The 16,752-nt window shown below is 40.8% G+C and overlaps 1 non-coding gene and 1 pseudogene across 1 annotated transcript; one reads left to right on the top strand and one right to left on the bottom strand.

Annotated features, from left to right (window-relative positions):
• Window positions 1-147: 147 nt before the first annotated feature.
• The window catches only part of LOC130936447 (lysine histidine transporter 2-like), a 41,510-nt pseudogene continuing 24,905 nt past the window's right edge, over window positions 148-16,752 (top strand).
• On the bottom strand, window positions 10,178-10,281 carry LOC130938598 (small nucleolar RNA R71). The gene has a single exon (XR_009069757.1). It is a non-coding gene; the product is annotated as a small nucleolar RNA R71 (small nucleolar RNA).

The raw sequence follows: 16,752 nt of genomic DNA, 5'->3' as shown, positions 1-16,752 counted from the left end.
TTCAACTCTGAAATTGGGTTAACCGTTTTTTCGCGAGCTATTTATAACTGGTTAAGGTGGTGACATTTACTTGGAAACTAAAAAGAGATGGGTTTCGACAAAGAAGGAAGTGGTGAAGGTTCAGCATCATCAGCATCGACATCAAAGCAAAAGAGCCTTGAAGAATGGCTTCCGATCACTGCTTCAAGAAATGCAAAATGGTGGTATTTTGCATTTCACAATCTGACAACCATGGTGGGCACTGGTGTTCTGAGCCTTCCGTATGCAATGGCACATATGGAATGGTACGTAGATTCTTAACACACTATGAGTGAGAGAACGAGGGAGAGAGTGAGAGAGAGAGCGTGGGTGGGAAACACGGGGAGGGATAGATCTAGGAACCAGGGTAATGATCCTAGGGTTTGGAACAGAGAAGAGTATCGACGGTTGGAACATGAATCCTTCTCAGTTTTTGTAGTAATCTTCCTGCAGACATATCGAAGAGAGAGTTATTCCATTTGTTCAATTGGACAGGACGCATCAATGATATATATTTATCTCAAAAACAGAAGAGTGGAAATATATACATTTTTGCTTTTATTCGATATACAACGAAAGGAGGGGCGTCGAAAGCCATATCAGAAATGAATCGACTGACACTGAGAGGGAAGGTCGTACATGTGGGAGAGACCAAGTATAGAAGAACGGCGGAAACAATGAGCATACCTCGGGGACCAAAAGGAGAGAACACGCAACATCACACCATCCAGAAGCTAAATGCAGAAGTAGTGCCGAAGGAGAATGGTCCAGGTGGACGTGCCCCCCCAACGGGGAAGGGCGAAAAGGACCCACAGGGCAATGGTTGGACAAAGCAGGTGAAAGTCGAAGTGGCAAAGGAAAATTTGGAGTGGCTACAGCGAAGTCTTGTAGGTGGCACGACGAAGCCTATTGATTTTGGATCTCTGAAGGAAGTGCTCGCTAAGAACCTACCTAATGTCGTCCAGGTTAGGCAAATGAGAGCGCACAAAGCTTTGCTGACCTTTGATAGTAATGTACATGCTGAAGATACATACACCTTGAAGTCTTGAACATGAATTGCCTCCTACGTTTGTTCCACAGTGTTTGGAGGTGGGAGGAGTCGGAACATAGTGAAACGCGTAGGGTGTGGCTTGAATGTTTTGGGGTTCCATTACACGCGTGGTCTATCGATACGTTCAACACGATAGGAGGCCAGTGGGGAGAAGTCGTTGGGTATGATCGCGAGACGGAATCATACAATTCTTTCACGGTAGGTTGCGTACAGATTGATACATGTATAATGGACGTCATAAAGGAATGGATTCATATAAGGGTTGGCTCTGGAGGCTTTGATGTGTTGGTAAAAGAAGTTGGGCATGAGGCGTGTAACTTGCAGTACGCAAATAACCTGGGAAAAGAGGGCCTAATAACCAGTGGAAGAAGGAACGCGGACAATACTAATACAAGTCTAGAAGTGGGTATAGCGCAGGGCCATTATGCAAGGCCGGCGCACGAGGTTGCTCTTGATGAAGACATGCTAATTCGGGTAACACGGGAGGAGGAAGGAGACAAGGGTAGATTGGTAATTCCAACTATAATTTTGAATGAATGGTCTAATAGTAGTAAACCTCAACCACGCTTGAATTTTGAAATGGGTCAATCAATTAACTGTGAGAATTAAGGAGTTGCTGATTTGGTGGGTGGAATGGTTATGACTGATGCAGTGGACTCTGAGAGAACAAGGTCTTATGTGTATCCTAGGCTGAAACGGGGTCCAATAAGGAGAAACAAAAAAAATGTAATTCCCATAACTTGGACTGGACCTGGGTCTGTAGCAAAAAAAAGGGACCAAGGAAAACTGGTCATGCTGGGCCCAGCCTCAAGTGAAGAGAGCAGCGCTGATCCTGGGCCTGTGCTGTAGGATCTAGGTCAGGCGTTATGCGGTCCGCTGAGCAGAATAGATGACCAGGTGGAAAGCAATCACGGCGGCGTGGTTCCTCTGGAAGCTGAGTGCGGCGCGATCGTTGTGGCTGGCATGGGGGGAAGTCGGCGGACTGAGGAAGACCAAGACAAATCGAGCCGCGCTGGGGTTGCTTGCTCACATCCGGGCGATTTCGAGCAGTTCGGAGAGGCTGGGAACGGGTCTGACGTGGTGGTTGATGGCGGGCTTGCTCCCACGCGAACAGGCGATGATGCCCAGATCGGGGCGGTTGGAAACGGACCTGTTCCTGCGATATATGGCGGCCTAGTGAGAATTGGAGTGAGCCTAGGTCTTGGCGTTGAAGATGAGATGGGACCGAAGTGGAAGGGGGCTGGCGATGATGGCTTCTCGACGGGCGCAGATGCGAAGGAGTGTGAAAATTCTGCTGGTCAAAGCTCCAAAGAAAGGAACCCAGGTCCGAGCCCTGACGAAGAAACCAGTGACTGCCCTGCTCTGACTGTAGGTGGAGGTCAGGTTAATGTTCGAAGTGGTAGGAGGAGGATACCCAGACATGAGGAGGAGAGCCTTGAAGGGTATGGGCTTAGGAATGAAGAAGGTGGGTATGTCGCGGAGGCCAGCAACGCAAAGGGCTTGAAACTAGATGAGCAGCTACAGGAGAACCGTAGAACTTGGGAACTGGGAAAGGAGTCAGGCGTTATGCTGGTCAATGAAGAAGATGACATTATGGCAATCCTCCAATCGCAGAATGAAGAAATCGAACGCAAAAGAAAACTGGTGAAGCAGAAAGAAAAACTGAGACGATGCAGACCCAAGCATAAAAACAGGTGAGTCAAAAGAATTTTACATGATTTTTAGCTCTTGGAATGTTAAGGGGTTACGGGGTGATGGTAAGTTAAGAATGGTGAAGGAACTAAAGAAAAAACATAGATTAGATATGCTGGGTTTGATTGAGACTAAAAAACAAGTAGTGACCAGATTTGATGTTGCAAGAATTTGGGGAGAGGATGGGGCAGGATGGGATTTTGTAGGCGCTGATGGTACAGCGGGTGGACTCTTGTTAATTTGGGATGAATCAGTGTTTAAAATGAATAATTATTATAAGGAAGAGAGATGGCTGTGTGTGGAAGGGGTCTTGGTAAGGAATAACTTCAATTGTGCTGTGTTCTTGGTCTATGGTGCACATAATAGAGAAGAGAAGATTCAGGAGTGGGAAGAGCTGAGCTACATGGCTGGATTATGTCAGGTTCCAAGCTGCTATATGGAGACTTCAATGAAATAGTGCATGTGGAAGAAAGGCTAAGTACTGATGCTCTACCTAGGTCGACAGAAAATTCAAGAGTTGGATACAAGATATGCATCTAGTGGATCTGCCGCTCACAGATCGCAAGTTCACATAGTTCCGGGGATGCTCGTGCAGTTGTATAGATAGAGCCCTGGTTAGCGTGGAGTGGCTGGAAGAGTTTCCTGAGACTTGGATAAGCGGTGGGCCTAGAGGTTTGTCAGATCATTATCCTATCATCTTAGAGTGCATGAGGCAGAGGGGAGGTCCAAGACCGTTCCAAAGTCTAGATTCATGGTTTACGCATGAAGGCTTTCTCAACTTGGTGAAGGAGGAATGGAGAGGTTTGGGGGAGATGCAGTTCACGGACAAGTTGAAGGCTTTGACGATCCCATTAGGGAACTGGCATAAGGTTAATTTTGGGGATATGGACAAGAAGATTACGAAGCTTGAGGAAGAGATCAAGAAGATTGATGATCAGGTTAGTAATGTGGTGTATGATGGAACAATGGAGGCTAGAAGGAGGGCGCTGGTTACCTGCTGTGAGAGATGGTATGTCAGGAAAGAAGTCCATTGGAAACAGATGTCCCGGGCTCGGCAAGCAAAGGAGATGGACAAAAATACAAGGTACTTTCACAGCATAGCTTCAGCAAGAAGGAGGAATAATCGGATAGATGCACTGGTAATCAACGGCAGACTAGTCAGAAACCAAGCCAGAATAAAAATTGCTATTAATGAATTCTATAAAGAATTATATCACCAGGATAAGTCTCCTCTAATGAGCTTCAGAGATGGTCTGGTAAGTAGGATAGGATAGGAAGATTCTGTAAATCTGGAGGCGCTGCCGACAGTGGAGGAGATCAGAGAATCTATGTAGGATTGTGAGTCTTCTAGGGCACCAGGTTGCGACGGGTACAACATGAATTTTATCAAGAAGTGTTGGGACGAGATTGGATCTGAATTCACGAATGCAGTAATGGGGTTCTTTCAGACGTCAAGGTTGCCAACGGACTCCAACATCACTTGGGTGGCACTGGCTCCTAAATTCATTGGGGCAAAGGAGATTAAAGATCTACGACCTATCAGCATGGTTGGGTGTGTTTACAAGGTTATCTCCAAGGTTTTGGTTAGGAGGATGAGATCTGTGATGCCAGTATTAGTAGAGAAAACTCAGAGTGCGTTTGTCAGGGGCAGGAAAATTCATAATGGGGCACTTATCGCATGTGAAACAGTAAACTGGCTTAAACTGAGAAAAAAGGAAGCAGCAATAATCAAGTTAGATTTCCAAAAAGCATATGACAGAGTCAAATGGAGCTTTGTGGATATTGTTTTGTAGAAGATGGGGTTTGGATATAGATGGAGATCGTGGGTTATGGAGTGTTTGACCACGACATCTATGTCGGTTCTGATAAATAGGTCGCCATCCAAGCCGTTCAAGATAGAAAGAGGTCTGAGACAAGGTGACCCACTTTCTCCGTTCTTATTTGTACTGGTTGTGGATGTTCTACATCGATTGGTGGGAGAGGCAGTCAAAAATGGGCTTATATCACCTTTGTTGGTGGGGAGAGATAGTGTAGCGATATCACATCTTCAGTTTGCTGATGATACTATTCTGTTCTGCCCACCAGAGGAGGACACTATCAGGAATTACAAGCGGCTGTTGAGATGCTTCGAGTTGATGTCAGGACTCAGCATTAATTTTGAAAAATTGAGCTTGATTCCGATAAATTGTGAAGAACAGTGGATCCAGAATATGTTCCAATTTTTGGAATGTTAGGGTGAGACCCTTCTAGTTAAGTACCTGGGTATTCCCTTAGGTGCGAATCCAAGGTTGGTGAAGACCTGGAAGCCAATAATAGACAAAGTGGAAGATAAGCTCAGTCTATGGAAAGCCAAACTTTTGGATAAAGCTGGAAAGATGGTGCTGATTAAATCAGTATTAAATAGTCTGCCTGTGTATTATTTGAGCTTGTTCAAGATGCCAAAAGCTATTGCTGAGAAATTGATTTCGCTGCAGAAAAGGTTCTTGTGGAGTAAGAATGATGGTAGTAATGGAATAGCATTAGTAAGATGGGAAGTGGTGCAGGCCTCTAAAAAACTAGGTGGCTGGGAGTTGGGGATGCTATGCTTCGTAACACAGCTATGTTGTTTAAGTGGTGGTGGCGGTTTGCTAAGGAGGACTGTCCATTGTGGAAGAAGGTGGTTTGCTCCTGCTATAATCTGAATCCTAATGAGCTGCTGTCAACTCAAGTGCTACCTACTAGAGGAGGACCGTGGAAGGATATTTGCCAGCTACAAATAACAAATGACCATATAAGGGATAAGATGATTACAGGCTTGTCTATGGAGATTGGGGATGGGCGGCTTATGCGATTTTGGGAGGATAGATGGTTGCTTTGTGGGCCTCTAAAAGAGCGGTTTTCCCAAGCTTTTTTCTGTTTCAAACCAATGTGGATCTGTTATAGGGAATTGTGGTTTTTGGGACGGGTTAGTTTGGATTTGGAACTTCCAATGGAGGATAGAGAGCAACGATTGAGATGCTTCTGTGCGATTATTTGGAACATCTGGCTGGAAAGGAATAGAATGATTTTTCAGAATATAAGCAAAAGTGTTGAAGATATCACTCATATGACTATGTTGAGCCACGATGAGTGAAGAGGTGTAGACCCCTTTAGTTGTTGATGGCAATGCCGGAGATGACAAGGGATTTTTTCTTAATGTTATTGCGTTTCTTTTGGTTCTTATTTCTGTCTGACTGCTCCACTGTATCGTGTTGAGCTCTTTATTTAAAAAAAAAACACTATGTTTATTGTAGTAAATATATGAATAAGAAATTGATTGAAGATGCATGAATGCAGAGGTCTTGGAATCACGGTGATGATCTTGTCATGGGTTATCACGCTGTACACGCTCTGGCAAATGGTTGAGATGCATGAGATGGTACCGGGAGGGAAGAGACTTGATAGGTACCACGAACTAGGTCAAGAAGCATTTGGGGAAAAGCTTGGTCTGTAGATTGTGGTTCCCCAACAACTGCTGGTTGAAGTTGGAACATGCATCGTCTACATGGTGACTAGAGGCAAGTCAATAAAAAAGGTTCACGAAACCTTTTGCCCTGAATGCACTGATGAGCGGATAATTTATACGCTTTTTGGCATTGTTTTTAGGTAGTTTTTAGTAAGTTCAAGCTACTTTTAGGGATGTTTTCATTAGTTTTTATGTTAAATTCACATTTCTGGACTTTACTATGAGTTTGTGTGTTTTTCTGTGATTTCAGGTAATTTCTGGCTGAAATTGAGGGATTTGAGCAAAACTCTGAAAAAGGCTGACAAAAGGACTGCTGATGCTGTTGGAATCTGACCTCCCTGCACTCAAAATGGATTTTCTGGAGCTACAGAACTCCAAATGGCGCGCTCTCAACGGCGTTGGAAAGTAGACATCCAGGGCTTTCCAGCAGTATATAATAGTCCATACTTTATTCGGAAATTGACGACGTAACTTGGCGTTGAACGCCAAGTACATGCTGCTGTCTGGAGTTAAACGCCAGAAAAACGTCATGATCCGGAGTTGAACGCCCAAAACACGTCATAACTCGGAGTTCAACTCCAAGAGAAGCCTCAGCTCGTGGATTGATCAAGCTCAGCCCAAGCATACACCAGGTGGGCCCCGGAAGTGGATTTATGCATCAATTACTTACTCATGTAAACCCTAGGAGCTAGTTTATTATAAATAGAACATTTAACTAATGTATTTATCGATCTCTTGACCATTCGGTCTTTTGATCGCTTTGGGGGCTGGCCATTCGGCCATGCCTGAACCTTTTACTTATGTATTTTCAACGGTGGAGTTTCTGCACACCATAGATTAAGGGTGTGGAGCTCTGCTGTACCTCAAGTATTAATGCAATTCTATTTTCTTCCATTCAATTCAACTTGTTCTTATTCCAAGATATACGTTGCACTTATCATTCTCACTTATGAACGCGCGTGATTGACAACCACTTCCGTTCTACCTTAGGCCGGGCGCATATCTCTTAGATTCCCCAACAGAATCTTCGTGGTATAAGCTAGATAGATGGCGGCATTTATGAGGATCCGGAAAGTCTCACCTTGTCTGTGGTATTCCGAGTAGGATCTTGGGAATCCGGAAAGTCTAACCTTGTCTGTGGTATTCCGAGTAGGATTCCGGTAATGAATGACTGTGACGTGTTTCAAACTTGCAAGTGCTGGGCGTTAGTGACAGACGCAAAAGAATCAAGGGATTCTATTCCAGTAGGAGCGGGAACCAACCAGTGATTAGCCGTGCTGTGACAGAGCGCGTGAGCGTAGTTTTCACTGCGAGGATGGGATGTAGCCTTCGGCCAGTGTGATGCCTCCAGACGATTAGCCATGCGAGTGACAGCCGCAGAGGACCATTTTCCCGAGAGGATTAAAAGTAGCCATCGTCGAACGGTGAACCCCTATACACAGCTTGCCATGGAAAGGAGTAAGAAGGATTGAGTTGAAGCAATAGGAAAGTAGGCGTTCTTGAGCTATACAGTATCTCCATTCGCTTATCTGAAATTCCCACCAATGAATCTGCATAAGTATTCTATCCCTTTTATTATTTCTTCTTTTTATTAATTTTCGAAACCATAACCCAATTTAATCTGCCTAACTGAGATTTACAAGGTGACCATAGCTTGCTTCATACCAACAATCTCTGTGGGATCGACCCTTACTCGCGTAAGGTTTATTACTTGGACGACCCAGTACACTTGCTGGTTAGTTGAACGGAGTTGTGAATTCAACTGGTGCCATAATAATGATTTCATACAAATACAAAAGAATATGGATCACAATTCCGTCCACCAAGTTTTTGGCGCCGTTGTCGGGGATTGTTCGAGTATGGACAACTGACGGTTCATCTTGTTGCTCAGATTAGGTAATTTTCTTTTCAAAAAGTTTTCTAAAATCTTTCAAAAATATTTTTTTATTATTTTCGTTTTTTTTAATATAATTTTCGAAAAAAATAATAAAAATACTAAAAAATCATAAAATCATAAAAAACCAAAAATATTTTGTGTTTCTTGTTTGAGTCTTGAGTCAATTTTTATGTTTGGTGTCAATTGCATGCTTTAAAAATTTTTCTTGCATTTTTTTCGAAAATTCCATGCATTCATAGTGTTCTTCATGATCTTCAAGTTGTTCTTGGTAAGTCTTCTTGTTTGATCTTGATGTTTTCTTGTTTTGTGTTGTTTGTTGTTTTTCATGTGCATTTTTCGTTTGTTAGAGTCCATGCATTAAAGATTTCTAAGTTTGGTGTCTTGCATGTTTTCTTTGCATCAAAAATTTTCAAAAATATGTTCTTGATGTTCATCATGATCTTCAAAGTGTTCTTGGTGTTCATCTTGACATTCATAGTGTTCTTGCATCCATTTTGTGTTTTGATCCAAAATTTTTATGTTTTGGGTCATGTTTGTGTTTTTCTCTCTCCTCATAAAAAATTCAAAAATCAAAAAAATATCTTTTCCTTATTTCCCTCCAAATTTTCGAAAATTTGAGTTGACTTAGTCAAAAATTTTCAAAATTAGTTGTTTCTTACAAGTCAAGTCAAATTTTCAATTTTAAAAAAATCTTATCTTTTCAAAATCTTTTTCAAAAATCATATCTTTTTCAATTTTTATTTTTCGAAAATTTCAAAAAAATATTTTTCAAATTATTTTCAAAATCTTTTTCTTATCTTTATATCAAATTTTCGAAAATCAGCTAACAATTAATGTGATTGGTTCAAAAATTTGAAGTTTGTTACTTTCTTGTTAAGAAAGGTTCAATCTTTAAGTTCTAGAATCTTATCTTATAGTTTCTTGTTAGTCAAGTCATTTTAAAAATTAAATCTTTTTCAAAATATCTTTTTATTAAAATTTTTATCTTATCTTTTATCTTATTTTTTTCAAAAATTTTATCTTTTTTTTAAAAAAAAAATCTGATTTCAAAATATCCTATCTAACTTCTTATCTTCTTATCTTTTTCAAATTTTGATTTCAAATCTTTTTCAATCAACTAACTAACTTCTTGTTTGTTTCTTATCTTTTTCAAAACCACCTAACTACTTTTTCCTCTCTAATTCTCGAAAATATCTCATCCCTTTTTCAAAAATTCTTTTTAATTAACTAATTGTTTCATGTTTTAATTTTAATTACATTTTATCTCTAATTTTCGAAAATCACTAACCCCTTTTCAAAAATTATTTTCGAAATCTCCCTCCTCTTTTCTTCTTCTATTTAATTATTTAATTACTAACACTTCTCTCCACCTCTCTTCATCCAAAAATCCGAATCTCCCTCTTCATTCTTCTACCCCTTCTTTTTCTACTAACATAAAGGAATCTCTATACTGTGACATAGAGGATTCTTCTTCTTTTCTTGTTTTCTTCTCTTTCATATGAGCAGGAACAAGGATAAAGGCACTCTTGTTGAAATTGATCCAGAACCTGAAAGGACTCTGAAGAGAAAATTAAGAGAAGCTAAATTACAACAATCCAGAAACAACCTTTCAGAAATTTTCGAACAAGAGAAGGAGATGGCAGCCGAAAATAATAATAATAATGCAAGGAGAATGCTTGGTGACTTCACAAAGCCAACATCCAAGTTTGATGGAAGAAGCATCTCCATTCCTGCCATTGGAGCCAACAACTTTGAGCTGAAACCTCAGCTAGTTGCTTTAATGCAACAAAACTGCAAGTTTTATGGACTTCCATCTGAAGATCCCTATCAGTTCTTAACTGAATTCTTGCAGATCTGTGAGACTGTAAAGACGAATGGATTTGATCCGGAAGTCTACAGACTCATGCTTTTCCCTTTTGCTGTAAGAGACAGAGCTAGAATATGGTTGGATTCACAACCCAAGGATAGCCTGGACTCCTGGGATAAGCTGGTCACTGCCTTCTTGGATAAATTCTTTCCTCCTCAAAAGCTGAGCAAGCTGAGAGTGGATGTTCAAACCTTCAAACAAAAAGATGGTGAATCCCTCTATGAAGCTTGGGAAAGATACAAGCAGTTGACCAAAAGGTGTCCATCTGACATGTTTTCAGAATGGACCATATTAGATATATTATATTATGGCCTCTCTGAATTTTCGAAAATGTCATTGGACCATTCTGCAGGTGGATCTATTCACCTAAAGAAAACGCCTGAAGAGGCTCAAGAACTCATTGACATGGTTGCAAACAACCAATTCATGTATACTTCTGAGAGGAATTCCGTGAATAATGGGGTACCTCAAAAGAAAGGAGTTCTTGAAATTGATGCTCTGAATGCCATATTGGCTCAGAACAAAGTGTTGACTCAACAGGTCAACATGATCTCTCAAAATCTGAATGGATGGCAACATGCATCCAACAGTACTAAAGAGGCAGCTTCTGAAGAAGCTTATGATCCTGAGAACCCTGCCATGGCAGAGGTTAATTACATGGGTGAACCTTATGGAAACACCTATAACTCATCATGGAGAAATCATCCAAATTTCTTCTGGAAGGATCAACAAAAGCCTCAACAAGGCTTTAAAAATGGTGGACGCAATAGGCTGAGTAATAGTAAGCCATATCCATCATCTTCTCAGCAACAGACAGAGAATTTTGAACAAAACACTTCTAATTTAGCCAATATAGTCTCTGATCTGTCAAAGGCCACTTTCAGTTTTATGAATGAAACAAGATCCTCCATTAGAAATTTGGAGGCACAAGTGGGCCAGCTGAGTAAGAAAGTCATTGAAACTCCTCCCAGTATTCTCCCAAGCAATACAGAAGAGAATCCAAAAGGAGAATGCAAGGCCATTGATGTGATCAACATGGCCGAATGCACAAGGGAGGAGGAGGACGAAAATCCTAGTAAGGAAGACCTCCTGGGACGCCCCTCAAGCAAGAAGGAGTTTCCTATTAAGGATCCAAAGGAACCTGAGGCTCATATAGAGACCATAGAGATTCCATTGAATCTCCTTCTGCCATTCATGAGCTCTGAAGACTACTCTTCCTCTGAAGAGGATGAAGATGTAATTGGAGAGCAAGTTGCTCAATATTTAGGAGCTATCATGAAGCTGAATGCCAAGTTGTTTGGTAATGAGACTTGGGAAAGTGAACCCCCCTTGCTCATTAGTGAACTAGATACTTGGATTCAGAAAACTCTACCTCAAAAGAAACAAGATCCTGGCAAGTTCTTAATACCTTGCACCATAGGCACCATGAACTTTGCAAAAGCTCTGTGTGATCTGGGGTCAGGGATAAATCTTATGCCACTCTCTGTAATGGAGCAGCTGGGGATCATTGAGGTACAGCCTGCCTTGTTCTTATTACAATTGGCAGACAAGTCATTGAGACAAGCCTATGGGTTAGTAGAGGACGTGCTAGTAAAGGTTGAAGGCCTTTACATCCCTGCTGATTTCATAATCCTAGACACTAGGAAGGGGGATGATGAATGCATCATCCTAGGAAGACCTTTCCTAGCCACAGCAGAAGCTGTGATAGATGTCAACAGAGGAGAGTTAGTCCTTCAATTGAATGGGGAATACCTTGTGTTTAAGGCACATGGCCATCCCTCTGTGACAAAAGAGAGTAAGCATGAAGAGCTTCTCTCAGTTCAGAGTCAAGAAGAGCCCCCACAGTCAAACTCTAAGTTTGGTGTTGGGAGGCCACAACCAAACTCTAAGTTTGGTGTTAAAATCCTATATCCAAACTCTAAGTTTGGTGTGGACAACTATACAACATTGACCTGATCACCTAGTGGCTCCATGAGAGCCACTGTCAAGCTATTGACATTAAAGAAGCGCTTGTTGGGAGGCAACCCAATTTTATCTAATTTTTAATTTATTATATTTTATTGCTATTTTGTGTTTTATTAGGTACATGATCATGAGGAGTCACGAAAAAATCATAAAAATTAAAAACAGAATAAAAAACAGCAGAAGAAAAAATTCGCACCCTGGAGGACGCACAGGCTGGCGTTCAACGCCAGTAAGGTGCATCTGGCCGGCGTTCAACGCCAGAACAGAGCACCATTCTGGCGCTGAACGCCAGAAACAAGCAACATCCTGGCGCTAAATGCCAGGAATGTGCCTGGAGAAGAAAAGCTGGCGCTGAACGCCAGAAACATGCTTTACATGGGCGTTGAACGCCCAGAATGTGCACCAATGGGCGTTTAAACGCCAGAATGGTGTGCAAAGGCATTTTACATGCCTATTTGGTGCAGGGATGGAATTCCTTGACACCTGATGAGCGGATATTTTATACGCTTTTTGGGGGTAATTTCATGTAGATTTTAGTATGTTTTAATTAGTTTTTAATAGAATTTTATTAGTTTTTAAGCAAAAATCATATTTCTGGACTTTACTATGAGTGTGTGTATTTTTCTGTAATTTCAGGTATTTTCTGGCTGGAATTGAGGGAGCTGAGCAAAAATCTGACTTAGGCTGAAAAAGGACTGCTGATGCTGTTGGATCCTGACCTCCCTGCACTCGAAATGGATTTTCTGGAGCTACAGGAGTCCAATTGGCGCGCTCTTAACGGCGTTAGAAAGTAGACATCCAGGGCTTTCCAGCAATATATAATAGTCCATACTTTGCGCAAGGATAGACGACGTAACTTGGCGTTGAACGCCAAGTTCATGCTGCTGTCTGGAGTTAAACGCCAGAAAAACGTCATGATCCGGAGTTGAACGCCCAAAACACGTCAAAACCTGGAGTTTAACGCCAAGAAAGGCCTCTACTCGTGGATAGCTTTAATCTCAGCCCCAGCACACACCAAGTGGGCCCCAGAAGTGGATTTCTGCACCAATTATCTTAGTTTATTCATTTTCTGTAAACTTAGGGTACTAGTTTACTATTTAAACAACTTTTACAGACATTCCTTGTACCTCATGACATTTTCAGATCTGAATTACATACTTTTGACGGCATGAGTCTCTAAACTCCATTGTTGGGGGTGAGGAGCTCTGCAGCGTCTCGATGATTTAATACAATTCCTTTGTTTTCCATTCAAACACGCTTGTTCTTATCTAAGATGTTTATTCGCGCTTAATTGTGAAGAAGGTGATGATCCGTGACACTCATCACCTTCCTCAACCCATGAACGTGTGCCTGACAACCACCTCCGTTCTACATCAGACTGAATGAATATCTCTTAGATTCCCCAACAGAATCTTCGTGGTATAAGCCGGATTGATGGCGGCATTCATGAGAATCCGGAAAGTCTAAACCTTGTCTGTGGTATTCCGAGTAGGATTCTGGGATTGAATGACTGTGACGAGCTTCAAACTCCTGAGGGCTGGGCGTTAGTGACAGACGCAAAAGAATCAATGGATTCTATTCCAACCTGATTGAGAACCGACAGATGATTAGCCGTGCTGTGACAGAGCATAGGAACGTTTTCACTGAGAGGATGGGAAGTAGCCACTGACAACGGTGACACCCTACATAGAGCTTGCCATGGAAGGAATCTGCGTGTGAGAAGAGGATTTCAAGGAAGAGTTGAAGTCAAAGGACAAAGCATCTCCAAAACTCCAACATATTTCCCATTACTGCACAACAAGTAACGCTGTTATTCTCTATTATTTTAACTTACAAGTTTAAGTAGTTTGTAGTTTGGCTTTTTACAAATAAATCCAAATAACTCCCTTAGCATCCTAACTAAGACAAATAAAATAAGTATTGATTGCTTCAAGCCAATAATCTCCGTGGGATCGACCCTTACTCACGTAAGGTATTACTTGGACGACCCAGTGCACTTGCTGGTTAGTTGAACGGAATTGTGAAAAGAAAGTAATCAGTTAGTTGAGTTAGTTCTTTTTGGCACATGCCAAAGAGCCATTAATTAAGGATCACAATTTTGTCCACCAAGTTTTTGGCGCCGTTGCCGGGGATTATTGAGTTTGGACAATTGAAGGCTTATTTTATTTCTTAGATTAGGAATAATTTATTTTTATTTTATTGTTATAGAGTCATTAAATCTTGATAGGATAGTTTCTTTTCAAAAATTTCTTTTCAAAATTTATTATTTTTCTCTTAAATAATTGCTAATTTTCGTGAGTTTAGTGTCTTATTCTAAGTTTGGTGTTAATTGCATAGTTTATATTTTCTCTAAAATTCTCGTGTTGATGTTCTTGGTTCTTCCTTGATTTTCAAGATTGTTCTTGATAATTGGTTATACCCTTTGGAACCTTTTTCAAAAATAATTTTTCTTGATTTAATCTTGTGCCAAACTCTAAGTTTGGTGTTTTCTTGTTAATTTTCGAAAATTTTATTAAAGCTTTCTAAAAATTTTAAGTTTGGTGTTCTTTCTTTTGTTCTTGGTGGTCTTGTGAATCTTCTAGGTGTTCTTGAGTTTTTCTTGTGTCTCGATCTTAAAATTTTTAAATTTGGTGTTCCTTGGTGTTTTCCCTCCAAAAATTTTCGAAAATAAGGAGCATTAGATCTAAAAATTTTAAATCTTGTGTCTTTTGTGTGTTTTTCTCTTTCATCATAAAATTCAAAATTCAAAAAAAAAAAATTTATTTTCTAACCAATTTTAAAAACTACTTTTTCGAAATTTTTAATATAAAATCCAAATTTCAATTTCAAATTTTTCGGAAAATTTTCACAAAGTATTTTCAAAATATTTTTTTTATATATATATATTCCATTTTATTTATTCCACAATCCTTTATAAACAAATAACTCTATTGTTCAATCCAATATGGAAGCACCTATGAATGAACAATCCAAGAGGACTCTGGGGTCATATGCTAACCCCACTACTGCTTCATATGGGAGTAGTATCTGTATACCCTCCATTGGAGTTAGTAGCTTTGAGCTGAATCCTCAGCTCATTATCATGGTGCAGCAAAACTGCCAGTATTCTGGTCTTCCACATGAAGAACCTACAGAGTTTCTGGCACAATTTCTGCAAATTGCTGATACAGTACATGATAAGGAAGTAGATCAGGATGTCTACAGATTATTACTGTTTCCATTTGCTGTAAAAGATCAAGCTAAGAGGTGGTTAAATAACCAGCCTAAGAGCAGCATAAAAACATGGAAACAGCTGTCAGAAAAATTCCTGAATCACTATTTCCCTCCCAAACAGATGACACAGCTAAGGCTAAGCATCCAAGGCTTCAAACAAGGAGATGATGAATCTCTTTATGATGCCTGGGAGAGATACAGAGAGATGCTAAGAAAATGTCCCTCTGAAATGTTTTCAGAATGGGTGCAATTAGACATCTTCTACTATGGGCTTACAGAAAAAGCTCAGATTTCTCTAGACCACTCAGCTGGTGGATCTATACACATGAGAAAAACAATTGAAGAAGCTCAAGAGCTTATTGATACAGTTGCCAGAAATCAGCATCTGTACCTAAGCAGTGAATCCTCTATGAAAGAAGAAGCTAAAATAGCAACTGCAGAACTCAGTCCAGTAGATCAGGCTAATGAATTCAATCAGCAGTTAGATTTTCTAACTCAGCAGCTAGCCGAATTCAGGGAAATATTACAGGAAACAAGAATGGCTAACAGGAACATGGAAGTACAATTAAAGCAGACAGAAAAGCAACTGTCAAAACAAATAACAGAAGAATGCCAAGCAGTTCAATTAAGAAGTGGGAAAACATTAAATACCTCACTTCAAAGCAGCAGGAAACCAAGAAATGAACAAGAGAATACTCAAAATCCCTCTGAGGACAATCAGAGCCCAGAGAGGAATAGAGCTGGCGCTGAACGCCCAGACCATGCTCATTCCTGGCGTTCAACGCCAGAAACAAGCATGGATCTGGCGTTGAACGCCCAAAGGGAGCATGGTTCTGGCGTTCAAACGCCAGTAACAAATAAGGAAGTGGCGTTTGACGCCACTCCAGCTCCCACCACTAGCATTCAAATGCCAGTGGGGAATCAGTCACATACAAGTGCTGACCTTTCTAAAAAGGCTTCCCAACCCACTTCTGTAGGTAATAAACCTACAGCAACTAAGGTTGAGGAATACAAAGCCAAAATGCCTTATCCTCAAAAACTCCGCCAAGCGGAACAGGATAAGCAATTTGCCCGCTTTGCAGACTATCTCAGGACTCTTGAAATAAAGATTCCGTTTGCAGAAGCACTTGAGCAAATACCATCTTATGCTAAGTTCATGAAAGAAATCTTAAGTCATAAGAAGGATTGGAGGGAAACTGAAAAGGTTTACCTCACTGAAGAATGCAGTGCAGTCATTCTGAAAAGCTTACCTGAGAAGCTTAAAGATCCTGGGAGCTTTATGATACCATGCACATTAGAGGGTAATTGTACCAAGCAAGCTTTATGTGATCTTGGGGCAAGTATCAACTTAATACCTGCATCTACTATCAGAAAGCTTGGTTTAACTGAAGAAATTCAACCCACCAGGATATGTCTTCAACTTGCTAATGGCTCCATTAAGTACCCATCAGGCGTGATTGAAGACATGATTGTCAAGGTTGGGCCATTTGCCTTTCCTACTGACTTTGTGGTGCTGGAAATGGAGGAGCACAAGAGTGCAACTCTCATTCTAGGAAGACCTTTCC

The sequence above is a fragment of the Arachis stenosperma genome, chromosome 6 (genome assembly GCF_014773155.1).
Source record: "Arachis stenosperma cultivar V10309 chromosome 6, arast.V10309.gnm1.PFL2, whole genome shotgun sequence".
Lineage (NCBI taxonomy): Eukaryota > Viridiplantae > Streptophyta > Magnoliopsida > Fabales > Fabaceae > Arachis > Arachis stenosperma.
Note: the sequence above shows the minus strand (reverse complement) of the source record. Positions and strands in the feature narration are given on the sequence as shown.